A 23,750-nucleotide genomic window follows, 5' to 3' on the forward strand; every position below is an offset into this window, starting at 1 on the left:
CCCGGACCAATTAAGGTTGAGTTTGGAGTCCCGAAGGCACCTGCACCTTTCGAAGTTGATGTGTTACCACCAAGCATACCTATTCCTGTAGCAATGTCAGACATAACACCGTTCCACTCAAATGCCATACCATGGGGTTACACAGCTGTAGGGAGGAGGAAAGGGAAGACCAAGATAGGAAAAGCAATTGTTGCGTAGGGTATGACCAGAACAGGCAGGGTTTACACTCCAGAGCACCTAGCTGAGTCCAGTAAGAAAGCCTCTGGATGGACTACTGACACTGGGCCCGATGATCTTTGGAGGAAAATACAAGCTAAGGAGTATTCGGTCGTTGAGCAGTTGAACAAAACACCAGCGCAAATCTCCATCCTAGTTCTTCTGTAGAGCTCTGACGCACACAAAAATGCCTTGATGAAGATATTGAGCGAAGCTTATGTGCCCAGCAACATAACTGGAGGCGAAATGGCAAATATGGTAGGGCAAATACTGGAAAACCGCAAAATCACCTTCCACAAAGATGAGCTGCCACCGGAAGGATTGAGTCACAATAAGGCCCTGCACATCACCGTGCAATGCGAGGATTACTTCATCACTAGAGTCCTAATCGACGGAGGATCCAGCCTCAATATCTATCCGCTGATCACTCTCAGAACATTGGGAAAGAGCCTGCACGAGATCAAAGATGGAGCCATCAATATCAAAGCCTTCGATGGGTCCCAAAGGTCAACTATTGGAGAGATTAGCCTATGCCTGCAAATGGGACCAACATGGTTCGACGTTGACTTTCAAGTGATAGATGTCCTAGCATCCTACAACTTATTGTCGGGACGACCATGGATCCACGCCGCTGGAGTTGTAGCATTGAACCTGCATCAGGCAGTGAAGTTCGAATGGAATCACCAAGAGGTGATTATTCATGGCGATGGTAGCAACCCCATATATAGTCGCCAGACCATCCTGATGATTGGAGGCAGAAGGAGAATAGGCAGAGAAACATACCACCATATTTAAAGGGTCAATGCTGTAGACAAGGATAAATGGTGGGATAACAAGGTTGAAAGTATCTTGAATTGGTGTGGGTACGAACCTGGAAAGGGTCTCGGCAAAAACCTCCAGGGAATCACCAAACCCATCAAGATGAAGAAACATGGTACTACATTTGGTTTGGGGTATGAATACACTTGGAAGGAGTTCAATGACTGGTCGCCACAATGGCGCGGTCCCTACTATCTACTGGAGCATCCGATACCTCGCCTGGAGCAGACTTTCCAGCCGACAAACATCATATATGGATCAGAGGAAGATGAAGCATTGGCAGCCATGAAGAATCTATTCCTGGAAGACGATGATATGGACTTCTATGTTATTTTCGAGGAGGAAGGGGAGGAAGACCCTTCTATACAAGCTGTAAACCGAGGAGAATGCCTCAGCAATTGGTCAATCAAAACCACCAGGGCCCGGAAAGCTTCTGGGTAGCAAGGCTAAAAAAAAGCACCATGCATCACATTTTTACTTTTTACTAGCTGATTTTATTTCCGCATTGTCTTTAATTTTGAAAAGAGCTCTAATATTCAAAACAATTATGAATTTAATCGAAGCATTTCAATTTATTATATATCTCGCTCTTATTATTTTTTCTATCATTCACTTTATTTTACACAGCATTACTATTACTTGCCTTGATGATGAACCAACGATTGTGACTTGCAATGAGACAATGGAACAAACGGATATGGATTCAGAAGAGGATGATATACCAGAAGAAGTTGTCAGAGAGGTTGAGAATTTTAAGAATAGGCCTAAGTCTAACTTGGACGAAACTGAGGTCGTTAATCTAGGAGATACAGAGAATGTCAAAGAAACGCACATCAGTGTTCACCTATCACCATCAGAAAAGAAAGAGTACACGGAATTCCTAAAGGAATATGAAGACATATTCGCCTGGTCGTATGATGATATGACTGGTCTCAGTACATCCATTGTAGCTCGCAAACTGCCAACAGATCCAACATGTCCACTGGTAAAGCAGAAGCTCAGGAAATTCAAACCCGACATGAGTTCGAAAATCAAAGAAGAGGTTACCAAGCAAGTCAAAGCCAAGGTTCTCAGGGTAGTAGAATCCGACAAGGTTAGGCAACATCGTGATAGTGCCAAAAAAGGATGGGAAAGTTAGAGTTTGTGTTAACTACCGGGATCTTAACTGGGACAGTCATAAAGACGACTTCCCCTTGCCGAACATACACATTCTAATTGACAACTGCGCCAAGCATGAGTTACAGTCTTTCGTTGATTGTTTCGCTGGGTATCATCAGATATGGATGGACGAGGAAGATGTAGAGAAAACGGCTTTCATCACACCATAGGGAATGTACTGTTACAAAATGATGCCATTCGGTTTGAAGAATGTTGGTGCCACCTACATGAGAGCCATGACTACCATCTTTCATGACATGATACACAAGGAGATCGAGGTATATGTGGATGACATCATCATCAAATCCAAGAAAGCTAGGGATCACATGGAAGACCTAAGAAAGTTCTTCAACAGACTGAGGAGGTACAATCTGAAACTGAATCCCGCCAAGTGTGTATTCGGGGTTCCTGCTGGTAAATTATTGGGTTTCATCGTGAGTCGTCGAGGAATAGAATTGGATCCGTCAAAGATCAAAGCTATCCTAGAATTGCCGCCGCCAAAGAACAAGAAGGACGTGATAAGTTTCCTGGGGAGACTCAACTATATCAGCCGGTTCATAGCTCAGTCCACGGTCATTTGTGAACCTATTTTTAAAATGTTGAAAAAGAACGCTGCCACCAAGTGGACTGATGATTGTCAGAAATCTTTTGACAGAATTAAGGAATACCTATAAACGCCGCTGGTCTTGGTTCCGCCTGAGCCAAGAAGACCCCTATTGCTTTACCTTGCGGTATTGGACGGAGCATTCGGTTGTGTTTTGGGACAACATGATGAAATAGGGAGAAAGGAGCAAGCCATCTACTATCTCAATAAGAAGTTCACACCGTACGAGGCCCGGTATTCTCTTTTAGAATGCACTTGTTGTGCTCTGACTTGGGTCGCGCAGAAGTTGAGGCATTACTTCTGTGCTTACACTACTTATCTCATATCCAGAATGGACCCTTTGAAGTATATCTTCTAGAAACCCATGCCCACTGGCAAGCTCGCCAAGTGGCAAATCCTGCTAAGTGAATTCAACATTGTTTATGTGATCCAGAAATCAATCAAAGGGCAAGCCTTGGTGGATCATCTCGCCGAGAATCCCGTGGACGGAGAATACGATCCCCTAAAAACGTATTTTCCCGATGAAGAGGTATCTTTCTTAGGAGAAGATGTTGTAGAATCCTATGATGGTTGGAGGTTGTTTTTCGAAGGAGCTACAAATTTCAAAGGAGTTGGCATAGGAGAAGTGCTAGTATCAAAAACCAGCCAACACTACCCGGTATCCGCCAAGCTCAGGTTCCCTTGCACCAATAATATGGCCGAATATGAAGCCTGCATCTTGGGGCTCAAAATAGCCATTGACATGAACGTTCAGGAGTTGCTAGTGATCGGGGATTCAGACTTGCTCATACATCAGGTTCAAGAAGAGTGGGCAACGAAGAACTCTAAGATATTCCTTACTTGCATCACATATAGGAGTTGAGGAAAAGGTTCACAAAGACAGAATTCAGCACGTCCCTAGAGTCCAGAACGAGTTTGCTGATGCATTAGCTACTTTATCGCCCATGATCCAGCATCCAGATACAAATTTCATTGATCCCATCCCAGTAAAGATTCATGATCAGCCAGCTTATTGCACCCACATTGAGGAAGAAGCGGATGGAAAACCATGGTTCCATGACATCAAGGAGTACCTGACAACAGGGGAATATCCAGAACTTGCCAACGCTACTCAGAAGCGCACACTTCGTAGGTTATCCAGCAACTTCTTTCACAGTAGAGGAATCCTATATAGGAGGACTCCCGATTTGGGTTTACTAAGGTGTGTCGAAGCAAAAAAAGCATCCAGGCTATTGGACGAAGTGCATGCAGGGACCTGCGTGCCGCACATGAATAGTTTTGTCTTAGCAAAGAAGATACTCCGAGCAGGGTATTTTTGGATGACTATGGAAACAGATTATATCCGGTATGTTCGCAAATGCCATCGCTGTCAGATACATGCAGATATGATAAAGGTGCCTCCAAACGAGCTTACTGCAACAAGCTCACCATGACCATTCGCCGCTTGGGGAATGGATGTTATCGGACCTATCGAGCCTACCGCATCAAATGGGCACAGGTTCATCTTAGTGGTAATCGATTATTTTACCAAATGTGTCGAAGCAGCATCATACAAGGGGGTCACAAAGAAGGTTGTGGCAGATTTCGTCCGCGACTGCATTGTTTGTCGGTTCGGAATTCCAGAATCAATCATCACCGATAATGGTTCCAATATCAACAACGACTTGATAAAAGCAATGTGTGAAACATTCAAGATCAAACACAAAAACTCTAGAGCCTACAGGCCTCAGATGAATGGAGTTGTTGATGCAGCCAACAAGAATATCAAGAAGATACTAAGGAAGGTGGTCGAAAAGCACAAACAATGGCATGAGAAATTATCATTCGCCTTATTGGGATACCACACCACAATCCGCACATCGACCAGAGCAACTCCCTACATGCTGGTTTATGGTACAGAGGAAGTCATACCGCCGAGGTAGAAATTCCCTCTTTAAGGATCATACAAGAAGCAGAGTTGGATGATGCAGAATGGGTAAAAGGTCACTACGAGCAGTTAGCCCTTATAGATGGGAAAAGGATGAATGCAGTTTGCCACGGTCAATTGTATCGGAACAGAATGTCCAGAGCCTTCAACAAAAGATTTAAGCCAAGGAAGTTTACACCGATGCAGCTGGTGTTGAAGAAAATATTCCCATATCAAGATGAAGCCAAGGGGAAGTTCTCTCCCAATTGGCAGGGTCCGTACATGGTTCACCGGGTTCTAACTGGAGGAGCCCTTATTCTTGCAGAAATGGACGAAGAAATCTAGCCAAAGCCGATCAACTCAGATGCAGTAAAACGATATTATGTGTAACCACTTATGATTCCCTCTATGATGTAATTTTAAATACGCCTGACCTGATTCCCGTTTAAGAGGGGATACGTAGGCAGCCCTATGGGTTCGGTCACAATTTAATAAAAATTCCATTTTTCCCCGCTATGGGAACTGGGGCAGAATTTTGAGGAGGACCCTCAAAATTCCGAAGTTGATTTTAGTCCATGCATCGCCAGAAGCGCCAGCCCAGTAAACTGGGGCAGAATTTTGAGGAGGACCCTCAAAATTCCGAAGACGATTTTTTAGTCATTCAGCACAGCCGTCATAAATGTCCGCTCAGCAAACTGGGGCAGAATTTTGAGAAGGACCCTCAAAATTCCGGAGCGAAAGAGGTTGCAATGTCTTGAACCAAGTCGCAGTTGTTGGTTCATCTAAAGAAAACTATTTTCGATTATATACTTACGTTATATTTACTAAATCATGCATAACTATTATCCGAATTTGTGTTGTTTAGCGACGCTACCCCAATGACACACAAAGTCAAGAGCCTGGGGAAGACGAACTAACCTTTTCCCCTTACAGAACTCACAATTTTTCTTTTGATGCAGGCAATCGACTTGCAGTATCATTAAGTATATTTATGTACGCATACTTTCCCAAGAATGCAACTTCTCAGAATCATCACTTGCCCGCAATTGCTATCCGTACACAATCTCCCCAGCAGTCATATTGTCGTAATCGGCTATCAGCTAAGAGATCTTACTACTAATCGTCCTTTTTACATTCTTGCACTGCATAAGGCTACTTATCTGCCTTTCGAGACTAAGCTCTGTCTCCATCTGCATTTTGCATAAGGCTACTTTTCTGCCTTCCGAGGTTAAGCTCTACCTCCCTCATCATCTACATAAGGCTACTTATCTGCCTATCGAGACTAAGCTCTGTCTCCATCTGCATTTTGCATAAGGCTACTTTTCTGCCTTCCGTGGTTAAGCTCTACCTCCCTCATCATCTGCATAAGGCTACTTATCTGCCTTTCGAGACTAAGCTCTGTCTCCATTTGCATTTTGCATAAGGCTACTTTTCTGCCTTCCGAGGTTAAGCTCAACCTCCATCATTATCTGCATAAGGCTACTTATCTGCCTTTCGAGACTAAGCCCTGTCTCCATCTGCATTTTGCATAAGGCTACTTTTCTGCCTTCCGAGGTTAAGCTCTACCTCCATCATCATCTGCATAAGGCTACTTATCTGCCTTTCGAGACTAAGCCTTGTCTCCATATGCATTTTGCATAAGGCTACTTTCTGCCTTCCGAGGTTAAGCTCTACCTCCATCATCATCTGCATAAGGTTACTCTTCTGCCTTTCGAGACTAAGCCCTGTCTCCATCTGCATTTTGCATAAGGCTAATTTTCTGCCTTCCGAGGTTAAGCTCTACCTCTATCATCATCTGTATAAGGCTACTTATCTGCCTTTCGAGACTAAGCCATGTCTCCATCTGCATAAGGCTACTCTATCTGCCTTTCGAGACTAAGCATTGTCTCCATCCTGCATGGCTGAAATATCGCCTCTTTACTTTTCTCGCACGGCTGCAACATCTCCACCTTCATTTAAATTCTTTACCGGCTGAAAGATCGCCACCTTTTGCATTTCATGGGCTGAAAGATCGCCAACCTATTCAAAGGCATCATAGTTTGGAGGCACCATCTACATGGCCCGAGAACATCATTTCATGGCCTGTGAATTTTTATGTACGCTCTTCATAGCCCGGGACGTCATGGTCTAAGGACGTCATCCTAATCGTCAAAAGACAGCATTCATGGTCCAATGGGAACTTGCATCACGTTTAAATTTATGTACAATCTATGCTGTATTGCCCACTTGCAGGTACACCGGCTAGAAAATGGCCGTCTCAGTAGTAGCGATCCCACTCCGGTTCTCGCAGCCTATCAGACTTCAACTATCCTTTTCAACTTAGGCATCGCGTCCGTTCCTTTCAATAACTCTATCGGCATATTTCGCCGATGGATCCTGAACTACATATGGCATGATTCCTGTAAGACCAGGGATATGTAGGCAGCTCAAGAGCCAGAGCTCGGTCAGAATTCTTTGCAAATGGTCTCTTTCGGTCAAAATTGGCCATCATATCTTTACCCGACAACTCTTTCATCCTTTCCGGGTAAAGAGGGGCAGCTGTTGATACCCAATTTTCCCTATGTATTTCTTTTACATGTAAACACTTTCAAATATCATATACATACATATATAAGTATGCCCAAGTGTTTTAGTATTTTTCCAATTTTTTTAAAGATTTTAAATTGATTTATTGCTCAAAAATTATTCCCAAAATTATCACTTTGGTGAATAACTTATTTTATTCTCATATTTATACCAAAATATAGGTAGGTTACTTTTCATATATTTTTACAAATTAATTTGGTATTTTAAAAGCTAAATTGCATATAATTGCAATTTTAGCCTGCTTTAAGATTTAATAGCATTTTATAATTATGAAACTGGTTCCAATATTTTTAAATTAATATTTATATACTATTAACGGATCCAATGCTTTTAATTTGCTTTCAAAATTTTTTTTTACTATTTTTATAAATAAAAAGGGAAAACTGGCTATTTAAATTTTGGCCTCAGTTCGTTTCAATTGTAGCCCCATTACATTTCGATTTTAGCCTAAAAATGACCCAATTTCAAACTCAAATTCGGACTAGCCCAATTCCTTTTGACCCAACCCCTAACCCAAATCAAACGACCCAACCCGGTTCCCCACCTACCTTCTTAAATCTAGGTCGTTGATCATTCGGATCAACGGCCACTATTCGCCCTACTATAATTAATCACAGGTGACTACCCTAATCCTTCATTCTCACCTGGCCTGCCGCCTTTGAATCCCAAACCCTCTCAAATCCTCTCAAAACTCTCCGAAACCCTAGTCTCCTCCTACCACCTTTTCAACCATCGGTTATCGGAATCCATGGCTTCTCAGGCCATGGAAAGTTGGTACTCACCTATCTTCACCAGTAAGCCAGGGTTGTTCGAAGCTTCGAGGCCTGACCTCGACGATTCCCTCTCCAATCTTCTCAGACCTTTGATTTCATGGCTCCTCCGGCTATGCTCCGGCATATTCAAGATTCAGGAGCCTGATTCTTGACCTCTACGACTCAAGATCGGACCTGTTTCCAAGTCTTTCTCATTTCTAGGGTTTCTCCAAAACCCTAAGCTATTCAAGGTCCTTTCACCGTTATTTGCTTAGATCTATAATGTATCTATGCTTTTCTTGCCATCTAAAGTGTTTTCCCCAAAAGTTTCTTTTCAAAATCGTTTCTCATCGATTTTAGGGTTTCTGAAAGGATTTTTTGGGAAAAATCTTTCTGATTTTTCTTCTTCTTTACTTTATGTGTGTTTGTCCATACCCTACTGGTGTGATTACTCTTTATTACGCATGTATTGTCTTCTACCTTTTCTTTTCTGCTATGCATGTTACTCTGTTAATCCCTGCTTAGTTTTCTTTACTCTTTTACTATGTGTGTTTACCATTAAGTTATTTGATCTTTTTTACTAGACTCTGTTCATGTTCTTACATGCTTCATCTACTTGTGTTCACGTTTGTATTATCTCCTTCTTCTGAACTTGTTTAGCTTCCGAGTTTTCTCAAATATGTTCTTCATGATTTTTCTTCCTTTATCATTCAAACATGCTATCATATCTATTTTGTTGAGACTCTAAAACAAATGAATTGCTTTCTCGCTTCCATGTCTGATTCAATTTTGAAACCCTAGGATTTGGGGGCTTTTCTTTGACGATTTTGATTTTTGTGTTCGAGTTAAGGCTCCACTTTGGGACCCTGAACTCTCAGACTCACTATGAGTCTGCAAATTGAACCTGTATCTTTTTGCTTATGATTCTGAACTTCTCTTCGATTAAACTCTCTTCTAAATAATTTGACAGCCTCTTCTTGATTCACATATTTGTGTGCTTTATATATGAGAACTCTTCTTTCAAAAGGTTTTGCCAACTACTAATTGATTCCGAATTCCTTTAATGGTGTTTACTTGATTGTTACTGATTTTCCCTAATTGAACCTTTCTTTACCCTTTTTCTGACTTGGTTCATTCGAACAAAGCTTGCAGCTTTGATTTTACTGGTTGTTTGATTGATTCCCTTTCCTTATTTTCACAAACCATGTACCATTGGACTTTGGCCTTAAATAAACCCTGTGTATTTACCCTTATTATGTTACTTTGGAAAAGGTTTTAATCAAATTCTTTCCTTAATTGTCTTATGCCCGTTCAAAATCAGAATCCCTTAACCAAAGGGAGACTTTATGTGATTGATTGCAAACTATTTCCTTACCTTTTCTTACTTGTTTTCTGCACTATAAAAGGGGACTACCCTTCTGCACTTGAACACACTTTGAATTGCATACTCTTACACACACACTCTCAATTACAATACTCTTTCAATTCTCTACTCTCTTCTGAGATCTTTTGTACTGCTTGCTTGCAATTTGGCTTACAAGACTTCTGCTTTCACTTATTTGTTTCCCTGAAACTGGTATGTCCTAATTTTGATTCCAGCATCATCCCTATGTGTTTACTTTACAGTTGCTACACTCTTGGCTACTTTCCTGTTCATGTTCTGTATTGCATATGATACTCTCTCTTTGGATCTACTATTTGTTGTGAATTCCCCATACCCCTACTCCCTTCTATGTGTTTGAGTTAAGGTTTATGGCCTGGCAGTATCCAAATTGCTGCTCAGGTCTGAACCTGATCCTCAATGGATCTTAACTCCCGAAATGTGGCCTAGTAGACTGGTTGGGGTGTGCCATCACTCCTTATTGTTGGGTATGACCACCAATTTACCCTGGACTTCCCCTAATTCCCCTCTATTGCACTTGCACTTACTCCTAGCCTCTAAGTTCTGCCCCTCCTATGAGCCTTGCCTTGGGACTTTGAATTCCCTCTGAGCTTGGACATTTGAGGGATGGCCCTTCCACACTGCACTATAATCTGATTCTGCAATGATATTTGGGGGTATAAGCATTGCCTGGAGTTCTTGAAGCTCCTTGGAACTTTGACACATCCCAAATAAGAGAAAGGCTTTGGAAATCTGATCTTTGGATGTTGGTTTATTTCATATTTCAAACCTGGGGTCTGAATTAGGCTCTCCTTGGTTGGAATCTTTAATTTCTGATATATTTTTATCTTTTTCTTATTCATTCTGGTCTGTAATAATCTTGTAATAAACTGCTGGGGTGTTAGTGAAAAAGGGAGGGTCAGTACTGCATGCAAAGGGGTAGATACCATGTTCATAGGGATTTACTATACTTTTGAAATTCTGCATCCCATGTAGATACCATGTTCATAGGGAATTCCTATACTTCTGAAATTCTGCATTTCATGTAGATACCATGTTCATAGGTTTTTCTACACTTCATATAGATACCATGTCTATGAGTCGTGTTTGAAATTCTGCATATCATATAGGTAATATGCCTATGGGACTTCCTGCATTTTGCATATGCATCTGTCACTAGGCAAACATGTTTATAAGATTTAAATAACTAACTGCATATAGATGACCTGCCTATAGGATTTCTGCATGACAATAACAGTGCTTAAAATCAGTAACGCCTAGAAAGCATGCCTATAGGAGCTGTCAATCAAACCTGAATTGTCAACTCGCTTATAAGCCTAAAATCAGTAGCAATAATGTTTAACGCTTGCAGATCTTATGTTCCTATAATTGACAATTCTTTTTTCTGCAACCAGTTTACTTCTTTATTTCTGAAACTAATAGATATCATGTTTATAGGTTCCGTTAAACACCTAGGCAAGCTTTAGGGTAAAAACTATAATTGCATCAGTCTTTGATAATTACAACCAGCAGGCAGGCCTAATTCGTACTTCTTATCTGAAATATGTGATAAATCATCCTGCCTTAATGTTTAAATTTAATTCAGACCTAATCAGTACGTGTAAGACATGCTAAACTGTATGATTTTCTCTAATTTAAGGAGGTTTATTTGAGCCATATCTGCTTACTTGCTTTCCCAATACTTGTTGTATACGTTTTGAATGTCGCCTTAGAATTTTATCCTTTTTAAAAAAACTACAAAAGCCCCAGCTCCCTCCCCTTTAGGATTAGTAATCCCATATGCCTCCGGGACTGATAGGATTGGGACGGGTAATAGCATGCAATAAGTAACGATATTATTCCGCATTTTAATACCTTAACGGGGTGGGAAGGGTAGATATGGAGATGATTACTGATGCGCTAATATCACGTGCGACCCCTCTTTTTTTGAGGAGTGATAACGGGGTATTGCATTGAAGTGATCCATATTAATCGTAAACCTAGGACCCCCCTCCCCTTATTTGCTTTCATCTCTTCTCGTGAAACCATTCAAATATTTTTTTCATAAATTTTTGTCCTCTCTACTTACCTTCAAAAGTTTTCAACCTAATTGCAATGTTGTATGCAAGTCCTTATTTGAGCCTTGATTGTTTACTTGTAAAGTCACAATTGTAACATGGCCGGGACAACACTAGTTGATCTTGAGGGGTGCCTAACACCTTCCCCCCGAGATAATTTCTAGCCATTACCCGAACTCTGGTTTTTTCCAACTCAAACCTTTCTTAAAGTGTCCTAATGCACTATAATCATTAGGTGGTGACTCTTCAAAATTCCAAAACCCAATTCTCGAAAAGGAATAGAGTTGTCCTCCCAATGTCGTATACCCGATTTCCACCCATAGAAAAAGGGGGCATCGACACCATTCAGAGCCAACCAAGCTGACTCAAGTTGGGATACGCATCCACATTGGCCTGCCACGAACTCCTTATCAAGGAAGCCCTGAAGTTGTTCCTTCAACTCCTTCAACTCTGATGGTGTCGTACGATACGGTGCCCATCATCAAATCAATACCGAAATTAACAACCTTGCCTGGCGACATGCCCGGCCACAAGAAACACATCCGAAAAGTCCATCACCACCGGAACTAAATCGATGGTAGAAGCCTCTATACTAACATTCATCATGAAAGCCTAAATAAGAAGGACAATCCTTCCCAGCTGTTCGCTGGGTCTTCGAAATATAAAACCACTCTACTAGGACATAATCCGTCGAACCTCGCCACTCAATCCGTTGCATTCCCAACATAGCCACTAGCGCCGCTATAGTGCAATAGTCCAGAATGACATAACACGGAGACAACCAGTCTGAACCCAATATCACATCCAAATCTAACATACCAAGCAACAAAATATTTGCTCGGGTCTCTAAACCCCGATAGTCACTAAGCAGTGCTGATTCACGCGACCCACAACCACAACATAGTCTGAATGTGAGAACTCCCCGTCTTCAAATCCATATAGCACATGAATCACTATATTCGATCCCATTTTCGCCGTCTGAATACATACCATACCTCTAATATCCAATCATTCCACGAGAGATACCATAAAATTCTTCTGCGCCACCAAGCAAACTCGAATATCAGCAGTTGATCTAACAAGAAAGTGTCATAATACCACCGAAGTACCATCAACTTAATCACATTGCCTTTTCTGAAACATATACCCTCGTCAAATCACTCCCATTTAGCAATACCATTCCCTTAATCACCTGAAGATCATCCCCCTAATCATCTGAAGCTCATTTCTCTAATCATCTGAAACTGCCTGTGCTGCCTAAGAATTTTATGACTTTCCGTTCAAAACTGAAATGTCCTTACACACGTAAATCTCAATCCTCCACAACATACCGCATATACCATACCATACTAGGATAACATGAGAACTTCATCTCCCTTCCGAGCCACAAACAACTATGTACTCAACCGACTAAGGACTTCCATTTATACCATTCAGAAGAGAATCACTACACATCACATGCTTCTCACACTCGCAGAGAATACGCATCTCTAATCACAGTAAAAATCATCAAGAACTCTCCGACTCCCCTTCACACAAACAAGTCTGCGAGGATTGAATCTTCCTAACTTAAGCAACCTACGCATGCCACTAAACCCAAGAGCATTGCCGTGAAATACCCGTAGAAACTCATTACCTCGTAAACACCCAAGGAAATAATCATGCCCTTACCGTACCGATCCGGCCTACTACCAAGCTATCCCATCTATCTGAGTTTCCTTCAAGTTTACCTTCACCTTGATACTCCTTCTTGCTATAACATCACAATTCCTCAACCCCAAACTTACCACACGGGACCCAAACATATAGCCACACCGACTGAGACCCATAACCCACTGAATACTCTCTTAACTATTCCCAAAGGCACCATATTCAAAATACTTTACTCTAAGGAAACTTCCTGCGAATCCAAATCCGTTACCTTTACCTTCCTGATACTGACACATGGAATCCCATAATTAATATAGAAAATACCACAAGTCCTGACATCTTCCCATGAAAACTCAGTTTCTAACCACATATACAACTTGAAGTTACCCAATTGTTACATGTAAAATCTTGAACCCATTGAACCATTTCCGAGAGTCATCCACTCTACTCGAACTACAACTAGCCTGATCAAACGAACTGAACAACCTGTGCCTCATTAGCACTTCAGACACTGTAGAATGCAACCTCATCCCAATACAACCAAGCCAGTTCCTGCTCTATGCACCGATCATCTTTTACTAACAATGACTCCATGCATTCCGTGATTCTCATACCCTATGAAGTATAATATAACCTTTGTCAAAATTTTCCTTTACCCGAGCCATCCTCGGTCTCAACCTCCGTAGGCCATAACTGATTCACCCGAACGTCTCAAACCGGAACTAACATAGCACATAACCGTACAATCACTTAATTAATAGCAGACTCCCCCAATTGGCTCGAAGCCATAGATCAAGACACATCCAATAACTCATAACACTTACTCTATTGAGGCCATAATACCACCGTGAGATTAAACCCAATTGAAATTACAACACATATCTTTCACTTGCAAATGAGATCTCCTAACAGACACGTAAGGATCACACAGCCTAGGAACACTTCGCAGGAGATAACCCACCTGCCTTGTCTTCAACTAACATTTCTATATACCTTCCACCGTCACAAACATTACGCAGTCACGTAGCCTTCCTGAGTTTGAATTCAAACCGCAACATGAAATTTACTTCACTCACAACTAGGAAACATGAAAAGATTCTTCACACACCCATAACTCGGGGCTATACCTCAAATCAAGATAAAAATCAAGCACCTAATAGTTCTTTTATCCCTCCAGCAGACCCTCCTCGTCGCTTCCAATTTATAAGAATACATCTTGCAGTCACAACATACTCATCACATAGCCATGCAGCCATCACTTCCACTAATAGGGACACTACCGAACATATCAGTTCGAAGCCACTTGCTCACACAATCAGCACCTCGGTGCTCAAGCTATAGGCAAAGGTCCGGCCTCAAGTCCTCTAGACTGGCCCAACATCAACTCACAGAGATCGTATATCGCCCCTCGATCAGGGAATCACAAGCAATGAAGGCACATCTGATACTGAGCGCTTATGCGCATGTGAACGCGTGGAAATAATCAAGGAGTTACATTTTAAGTTGAATCAAAGAATGCATGACAACAGTTTAAAAATGTTGAGTTTTCCTAAAGGTTCTGCAGCCTCTCAAGGATAAATACAGACGTCTTTGTACCGATCCGCAAGACTCTACTAAACCTACTCATGACTCGTGAGACATATGTAACCTAGGCTCTGATACCAACTTGTCACGACCCCAACCCCAAACCCGGTCGTGATGGCACCTCTCGTGAAGACAAGGCCGGCCAGTTTAACCCAATCCGCCTTTTAAAATTGTTAAGCAACACAAAAATAGTCTAAACATGATTAATAACCCTGAATAGCGGAAATAATGATAACAATGCAAAAGAAATCTAACTCGACACAGCCTTAACCGGGGTGTCACAAGTCACGAGCATCTACTAGGGTATAAATACAACTGAAAGGTCTGAAATATACAAAATAGGACTAATGAATGAAGAGGGAGAAAAGCGGTGCTGCGAACGCCGGCAGCTACCTTGCTTAACTCCGATGACTCTGCCTCCGATCAGCCAAAACCCGCTACCGGGTGTATAAATACCTGAATCTGTACACAAAGTGCAGGGAGTAAAGTGAGTACTCCAACTCAGTAAGTAACAAATGTAAATAAAGATTGAAGGCAAGAAATCACGTAAAGAACATCAAGATGATGTATATAAGCAGTTCAAAACAAGTAGGAAAGCAGTGAAGCTGTGAAAACCTCTTAAAACATCTTAGTTCAATTTGAAACTTCTTTGTAAATGACTTTTGCAACGGTTATGCAAATGAATGCAGAACAATTAATACAGATTAGCACAGATATCCGCCCCTCGGGCACAAAGACACAATTTAAACACGTAAATGGTAGGAAAATAAGAAAAGATAAACACATAAGGTTCGCCCTTCGGGCACAGTCTCAGAAAAATACCAGCCCCTCGTGCTAAATCTCACATCACACTGGGTATCCGCACTCACTGGGCGTGTGTAGACTCCGGGAGGGGCCCCTTATGGCCCAAGCGCAATATCAAGCCATCTCGTGGCATCAAATCTAGGCCCTCAGCCTCATATCAATCAAGCCACCTCGTGGCATATTTATTTATCTCAGGCCCTCGGCCTCATATCAATATCAATGTATCCTCACAACTAGGCCCTCGGTCTTACTCAATCCAAAAATCATCACAAGCCCCTCGGGCAATAGTAAAATAGTATTTCTCAGCCCAAAACATCATTTAAAAATATCATTTAAGTCTCAAAAACTGAGTAAAGATGGTTGAGTAGTAATATAGTGGAAATCAACATGGTTGAGTTCAAATAATAAGTCCAAATAGTGAGAAAATAGTGATAAAGATCCCTGAAAGGTTCAACTAGTTGGCACGAAGCTCAAATATGGCAATCAGCCCAAATCATGATGATAACAAATAAGGTTCAGTCAAATACGCGGTAAAATCATCAATCAGGACGGACCAAGTCACGATCCCCAATAGTGCACGACCCCACGCTCGTCATCAAGCGTGTGTCTCACCTCAATATAGCACTACGATGTGCAATCTGGGGTTTCATACCCTCAGGGCATCATTTACAATCATTACTCACCTCGAGCCAGCTAACTCTCTAGCTCGCGACGCCTTTGCCCCTCAAATCGGCCTCCACGCGCGCCAAATCTATCCACAAATCAGAACAAGAACATTAAAATATGCTAAGGGAACAAAGCCCAAGCCCAACAATCAATAACGGGCACAAATCTCGAAATTACCAAAATCCGAGCCCCGGGCCCACTTCTCGAAACTCAAAAATTTTCACATCATTAGATTCCTCATCTCCTCACGAGTTCATACATATCAAAAGTTCTCAAATCTGACCCCCAAAATGGTCCTCCAAATCCCCAATCAAAATTCCAAGCCCTAGTTCTTCCATTTTTAGCCCTTTAAACCCATTTACAACCTTAATTCATCAAATTCTACTATAGAAATGTGTTTTTAAGTCCAAAATCATTATCTCAATGAAGTCTCTTTGATTCCTCTCTTCAAAATCGCCCAAAGCTCCCAATTCCGAGTGTAAAAATGGTTAAACCCTTCAAAAATCGTGAAGGAAGACATATATACATTCTGCGCAGACATAACCGCATCTGCAGTCCAAAATCCGCTTTTGCAGTACCGCATAGCAGTCAACACATCCGCTTCTGCCGAGTTCATTAAACCGGCCTAAGCCGCATCTGCGATCCTTTTCCGCATCTGCGCTTCCGCAGATGCGATCCCTTTAGACGCTTCTGCGGTCCAGCTCACCTGACCCATTTTCGCTTCTGAGATGAAACACTCACATCTGTGGCTCCGCATCTGCGGTCCACAAACCGCAGATGCAAAAATACCAGAAGCAGCATATCTGAAGCTGCAACACAAATTCCAATTTCTCCGCTAACCATCCGAAATCACCCTGAGGCCCCCAGGACCTCAACCGAAAGCACAAACATGACCCAATACTTTATTCAAACTTGTTCCAATCATCAAAACACCTCAAACAACATCAGATTACCCGAAACACATCGGATTCAAGTTTAAGTTTCAAGAAATCTTCCGAAATACGCTTCCGATACAAAAACCCAACCAAACCACGTCCGAATGACCTGAAAATTTGCACACACATAATGACACAACGAAACTATTGCAACTTCCGGAATTTCATTCCGACCTCTATATCAAAATCTCACCTATCAACCGGAAAATGCCGAAATCTCAATTTCGCCAATTCAAGCTTAAACCTTCCACGGACTTCCAAAAAGCATTCCGATCACGCTCCTAAGTTCCAAATCACCTCACAGAGCTAACCAAATCATAAAAATTCCAATCCGTGATCATATACAAGCAAGTCAAAGATTGGTCAAACCTTTCAAATTTCAAGCTTCAAATTGGGAACTGTTCTTCCAAATTCATTCCGATTATCCTGAAAACCAAAACCAATGATTTGCATGAGTCGTAAAACATCACACGGGGCAATTCGTGCCCGAGAACTGACGAACAAAGTGAAAAAGCTCAAAACGACCGGTCGGGTCGTTACACTTTCAATGAGTAGAAACCACATAGTCTCCAATACCACCAACTATTTTTACGCCCCGCAATATTACATCGATATTTCTTCCTACAATATTATATTTTGATAATGTTACGCCTTGAAGTATTATATTACGAGGATGTTACACTTCGCAATATTAAATTGCGATGATGTTGCACCCTGTAGTATTGTACATTGAATTTGTCGTAAGGTTATTCACATTAGTCCAAGGAAAAGATTATTTGGAGATTATAAGGATTATGCTATTTCAAACAAGTGATGTGTAAATTCGTGAAGTTGAGAGGGTAAGTAAGACGAAGAAAATGAATTTCGTCGAGGTTTGATATTTTGGGATAAAATACGGGCTGAGCGATAATACCCGATATTTATGGACTAATACCATAAAAGGTACCATATGACTGTGATAGTAAGATGCATACATATATTTAAAATGAGTAAATTTTTAGGTAATTTGAAACAATTCTTAATTATGCGGGTAATTGATTAATTACCGGGTAACGGGACATTACCTAATTACCTTATAAGTGGATAAAAATTTTAAAAAAAAACCCACCCCACCCCATGTGAAAGCAAGACACTAGCAAATTAATGACTCATGGTAACATTAAATTAGGTGACATCTTGATACATAAATTAGAAGACTCCTCAAACTTTAAGGCTTCCAAAAGAGACCATACTACAATTCTTGCAAACTCATTCCTAACATTCAATACTAAAACATTACAATCAGGGAAACGTTAGCAATTCTTGCAAAACCATTCCTAACATTTCATACATGGACATTACAATCAGAAGAGAGAAACGTTAGCAATTTCTTGCGACAAAACAATTCCAACAAGAATTATTGAAATCATAGCAACGTAAAATTTTGCGGTTCTAAAGGAGTACGGTGTAACCTTTTTCTAAGAATATTACACGAATTTTTTTCTACTCTAGGTAAGTTAAGGCTAAGTTTTTCCTTCATTTTAGCATGATCTCGTAATTACACAAGTTTGATAACAAGTCATAAAGAAAAATTCATATCCCAAAATTTACATATATTTCGCAAGTTACGTATATTTTTCTAGTTTTGTAAGTTACAATATTCTCCTTATCGGGGCTTCATATTCAATTGAGTATTTCCTTCTTCCATTCAAGAGAACAGAGAATTTATATATACAGTATTAAAGTATTTTCATTACCATCGAGATATAATCAATGGGCAGGCCCCTATTGGGCAACCTCTGATCAGATGGTAAGTTATATATCGAGCCTACTGTGGCCGAGCGCCTATGAGCGAGCCTACTATGGCAGAGCAGTTTTATATATATATATATATATATATATATATATATATATATATATATATATATACACACACCGAGCCTTATAGGGTCGGACAATTATTTTACTTACTATATTGAGAGAGTTGAGTCAGTATCAGCATGTAAGCATATGTTTAGATTATTAGTTTAGTTTCAGCTTTTTGTATATTGCCTTACATACTCAGCATATTATTTCATACCGATATCCCTTTTTGGGGGCGCTGCATTTCATGCGTGCAGGTTCAGACAGACAAACAGGTAGACCTCATTAGTAGGTGTTGCCCGAGTTCAGCTTTATCGGTAAGCTCCCCGTCCTTCAGAGTTACCGAGTCTAGAAGTTTTGTGTACATTTTTTGTATATATGTAGATAGGTTATGGGTAGGTCAGGGCCCTATTCCGATCACAGTACATCCATCAGTAGAGGCTTGTAGACACACCATGTCAGTTAGTACATTATGTTGGGCTTGTAGGCCCTGTACGTATATGTTGTTGGCTTTTCAATTATAGTAGTTATGACGGCCTTGCCGGCCCAACTTTATGTTGACATGTAGTCAGCGTTAGCCTCTATTCAGTTATTATATTTTGCTTCGCACATCATCTTGTAATGTGGCCCATGGCCAGAGTATGACATTATATGTTCAGAGCCTTATAGTCGCAAGTGGTACGCAAGGATAGGTAAGGCACCGGGTACCGGTCTCGCCCCTAGGCTCGGGCATGACAACTATCCTCAATTAGCATCCACCGTGTGACTCCACCACAATCTCGACGACTAGTCAACCAATTAAACCTTCCCAAGATCGTACTCATCTACCAGATGCCAGAACCCGCTGCACCTCCATGTGAACAACTAAATAGTCTTCCAATACCTCTGTATCTTCAGTCTGGACGACACGTTGAGATAATGTTTGAGCATCCCTAGCTCCCTCGTATCCCATCTGTAGCATCACAAACCACTAGCGCATAGCGAACGCTAAGAGCGCAATATCATACACGAGTGGATGTAAAGGAACATAAGATATTTATTCGAGCTGAATTAATGTCTCACAATAAGGAATGAAAGAGGTGGAATTTCCCAATAGTTTTTGTAGCCACTCGAAGATAAGTACATACGTCTCCGTACCGATCCTCAAGACTCTACTAATCCTATTTATGACTCGTAGCACCTATGAAGCTAGAGTTATGATACCAACTTGTCACAACCCAAAATCCCTCCGAAAGAGTCGTGATGGCACCGAGTGTCTGAAACTAGGTAAGCGTAACATTAATAGAAATAACGATAATATTTACTAACTTCAAACAATTTCGAAATAGAAATCGTTGTACAATTTACAATTCCAAAACTGGTAGTACAAGTCATAAGCCTTTCTAGGAGTAGTTATACATAATGAATACCTCACTATTCTAGAACAAAAGTAAACAATGGAAATAAGTAGAATAGAAGGTTATTCTGAGGCCTGTAAACGCTGCAGCAGGTTTACCTTGAGTCTCCACAGCAACGATCCACACAGCTACTAACGATCGAATACCTGGATATGTACAAAGAAAAGTACAGAAGTGTAGAATGAGCACACCATAGCGGTGCCCAGTAAGTATCAAGGCTAACCTCGGTGGAGTAGTGACGAGTGCCATACCTCCTTTTTACCTGAGGGCGGATATAAGGGAGTTTTTTCAATTAAAGTGATAATATTTGAAATGAGATTATTTATTTATTTTAGAGTCGCCACTTGGGATATTTTATGGTGTCCCAAGTCACCGGTTTATTTTAAATCCCAAATCGAGGAAATTGACTCTTATTTATGGTCCGTGAACACAGAAGACCGGGTAAGAAATTCTGTTAACCTAGGAGAAGGTGTGAGGCACTCCCGAGTTTCGTGGTTTTAGCACGGTCGCTCAACTATTAATAATTGACCTTATTATCTGATTTATTACACATTCTAAACCTATGTGCATTTTTAAATTTCAAACCGTTTTTTAGGATTTATGGAATTTATTTGAACGAGTCACGATGTTGTGCACTCGTTATTTTTGTACATATTACGAATCGCATCACATAAATGACCAAGTTTTGACAACGACTAACCAAGACATACAACATTTAGCATGCGTCAATAAATATTCCGACTGCTACATAAATCTAGTAGTCATTAAACAAAATATGGGCATGAAAATGCAATAACTGTAAAGAATTGAACAAAAGAACAAAAATTGGAGATGGATTGAACACTAACTCAAGCAACAAACTAAGGCAACATGATAATTATTAGAATAAATTAGTAAAATAATTGGAAGAACGGACCTTTGGTATAAATCAATGAAAATTGGAATTACAAGAAGTTAAACAACTTGACGACTCATGACTGGCACTTTCGCCAGCGAACACAGACGGAACCGGCAACTCAAGACCTCAACGACAACCTTGATCAAACTTAAATCTAGCCCGAAACTTATCCTCACTGTGTAATCCTTCTCTGTTTTTAATTTATTGAAGCTGTCCTATCTTCTATCCCATGTGTGTTTGTGAGTGTGTATGTTTATTGAAAAAGAAAGGAAAAGGTTCTCTCTTGAAAATGTGCACAGTCACTCTTTCATCCCCAATTTTGTGCTCTATTCCTTTCTTATTTTCTTCTTGTCTAGCTCCCACCCCTTTGTGTGTGTGTATGTGTGGCTGCTGTTAGTGAATTTTAAAGAAGAAGAAGGAATTTTTCTAGGGGGTACGACTATCTCTTGAATTGGTGTTGAGATCTGCCGTTCTCTTTTTGTGAAGAAGGGGGTCCTCAAGTGTGTAGAAGAAGGGGTATTTAGGTCTGTTTTTCAGCTGATTTGCAGTATTTTTGGAGCTGGATTATGTAATCTTCAACTCGTTTCATGGTTATTTAGTAGGGGAATTTCAGCAGGGTTTGGGGCAGTTTTTCAGGTCGATTTGGGAGCTGTTTGAGGTCTTTTTTTTGTTGATTTTCGCTGGGTAATTGGGGTTGTTTTTCAGCTCATGGTTGCTGGGTTTGGGGATAGTTTGAGGGCTATTTTGAGCTGGAATTAGCAGTAGTTTGTGATGCTATTTCTGAGTCATTTTAGTGTTGTATTAGCAGTGTTTCTGGGTTAAGGAGGATGAGATTGTAGCTAGTGTTTTGGTGGTTTAATGGAGCTGAGTTGCAGTGTTTATGGGCTGGATTTCGGGTGTGTTAATGTTTATGCTGTTTGTTGTGAAGCTTTTGGTTGTGTTTCCATGGCTAGCTTTGGGGGACCATTTGTCTTAATTGAAGAAGAAAGAGCTGTCGGTATAGAGAAGAAGAAACAGTGGATTTTCGCTGCTTAGGTCTAAGGTGTTGGAGAATATAAGGTTTTTAACTTTAGGATATTAGGTTATTTTTGGGTTTAATGGGTTTAATGGGTATTGGGCTTGGTTTTAGGGGCTAAGGTCTGAATTGGGCCAAGGGTAATTGGGTTGGTCCAAAATTGCTTAAGAAAATTCAAATATGAAATTAGTTTTGGGATTGTTCAAACTCTTTTAGCTAAAATCCCAAATCTTATTCTAAAAAGTATAATGTATTTATAAAATATAAAAATCACTCTTAATTAAAATAAACTACTAAAATAAAACTAAATACTAAAAGTAAAACTATTTTTGCATATTTTTTAATTTATGAAAGATGGATAAACTAAAAGTAACTAAATAAAATATCAATTAGCTAAATGAGAGAAAATATTTTTGTAATTTTTATTTTTGTGATAAAATAAAGTAAAAGGGTCAAAACTAGTTAAAATAGTGATATTAGACCTAAACTAAATATTTAACCGCTACAATATATAAAATCTAGGGGAGGGTCAAAAATTACAAGTCTACAGCTGCCCCTCTATGACTGGAAACTCGAAAAGTTTTTAGAAAAAGAACGATGAGACAGGTTTTTGACCCGACCCTTATTTAGATAGACCAAAAACTAAAAGCAAGCAGAATATGACCGAGCCCTGGTATCTGAGCTGCCTACATATCCTTGGCTATAAAAGAATCAGGTCATGTGTAGTTCATAATTAGGAAGAGTGATGGAGTATAACAAGGTGGAGAGTTGAGTGAAGTGCCGTCGAGGTTCCGGTCTGTGGTCCTGTTATTACATAAAAAATCAAAATCAAAAAGACTAACTAAGCCTATCAGCTACGAGTTTCAAGATTTCTATCTATGAGTCTTCTGAAGCTTGATCTTGAGTCTTGGTTGGTTCTTCATGCGGACTCTGATCTGAATCTTGATGCTTGCTAGCTGCAGGTATGGATTTATTCTTTCACAGCTTCTTCGGAGCAAGACCAGACATGCAGAGCTTGTGAATCCAATTTTGTCTTGAGTAGTCCACATCTTTTCTCCGCTTCTGCACTTGGATTCATTTTCTTTTTCTTTTCTTTTATTATTGATTGAGACTTCTTTTTGGTTATCTCGGACCCTTTTCGACCCGTATTCTTGAGGCGAGCTTCTGCTACTTCTAACTTGAATTGACAACAAGACTGGAGGTTTCCCCTATTCTTCAGGAGGGATCATGTTGTCTCTGACTGGAACTTGAAATGAATTCCCTCATTCTCCAGGTGGGCGCCTGCTAATGACTTAAAACTAGAAATGAATTTTCTTGTTCTTCAGGTGGGCGCTTACAACTGACTTAAGACTTGAATAAATTTCCTTGTTCTCCAGGTGGGCGCCTAATACTACCGCAAAATAGATAAAATAAAAGAAACTTTTCTTCCCCAGTTTGTACTAGAAAAATTTGTGAGTTG

The sequence above is a fragment of the Nicotiana sylvestris genome, chromosome 8, assembly GCF_000393655.2.
Source record: "Nicotiana sylvestris chromosome 8, ASM39365v2, whole genome shotgun sequence".
Classification (NCBI taxonomy): Eukaryota; Viridiplantae; Streptophyta; class Magnoliopsida; order Solanales; family Solanaceae; genus Nicotiana; species Nicotiana sylvestris.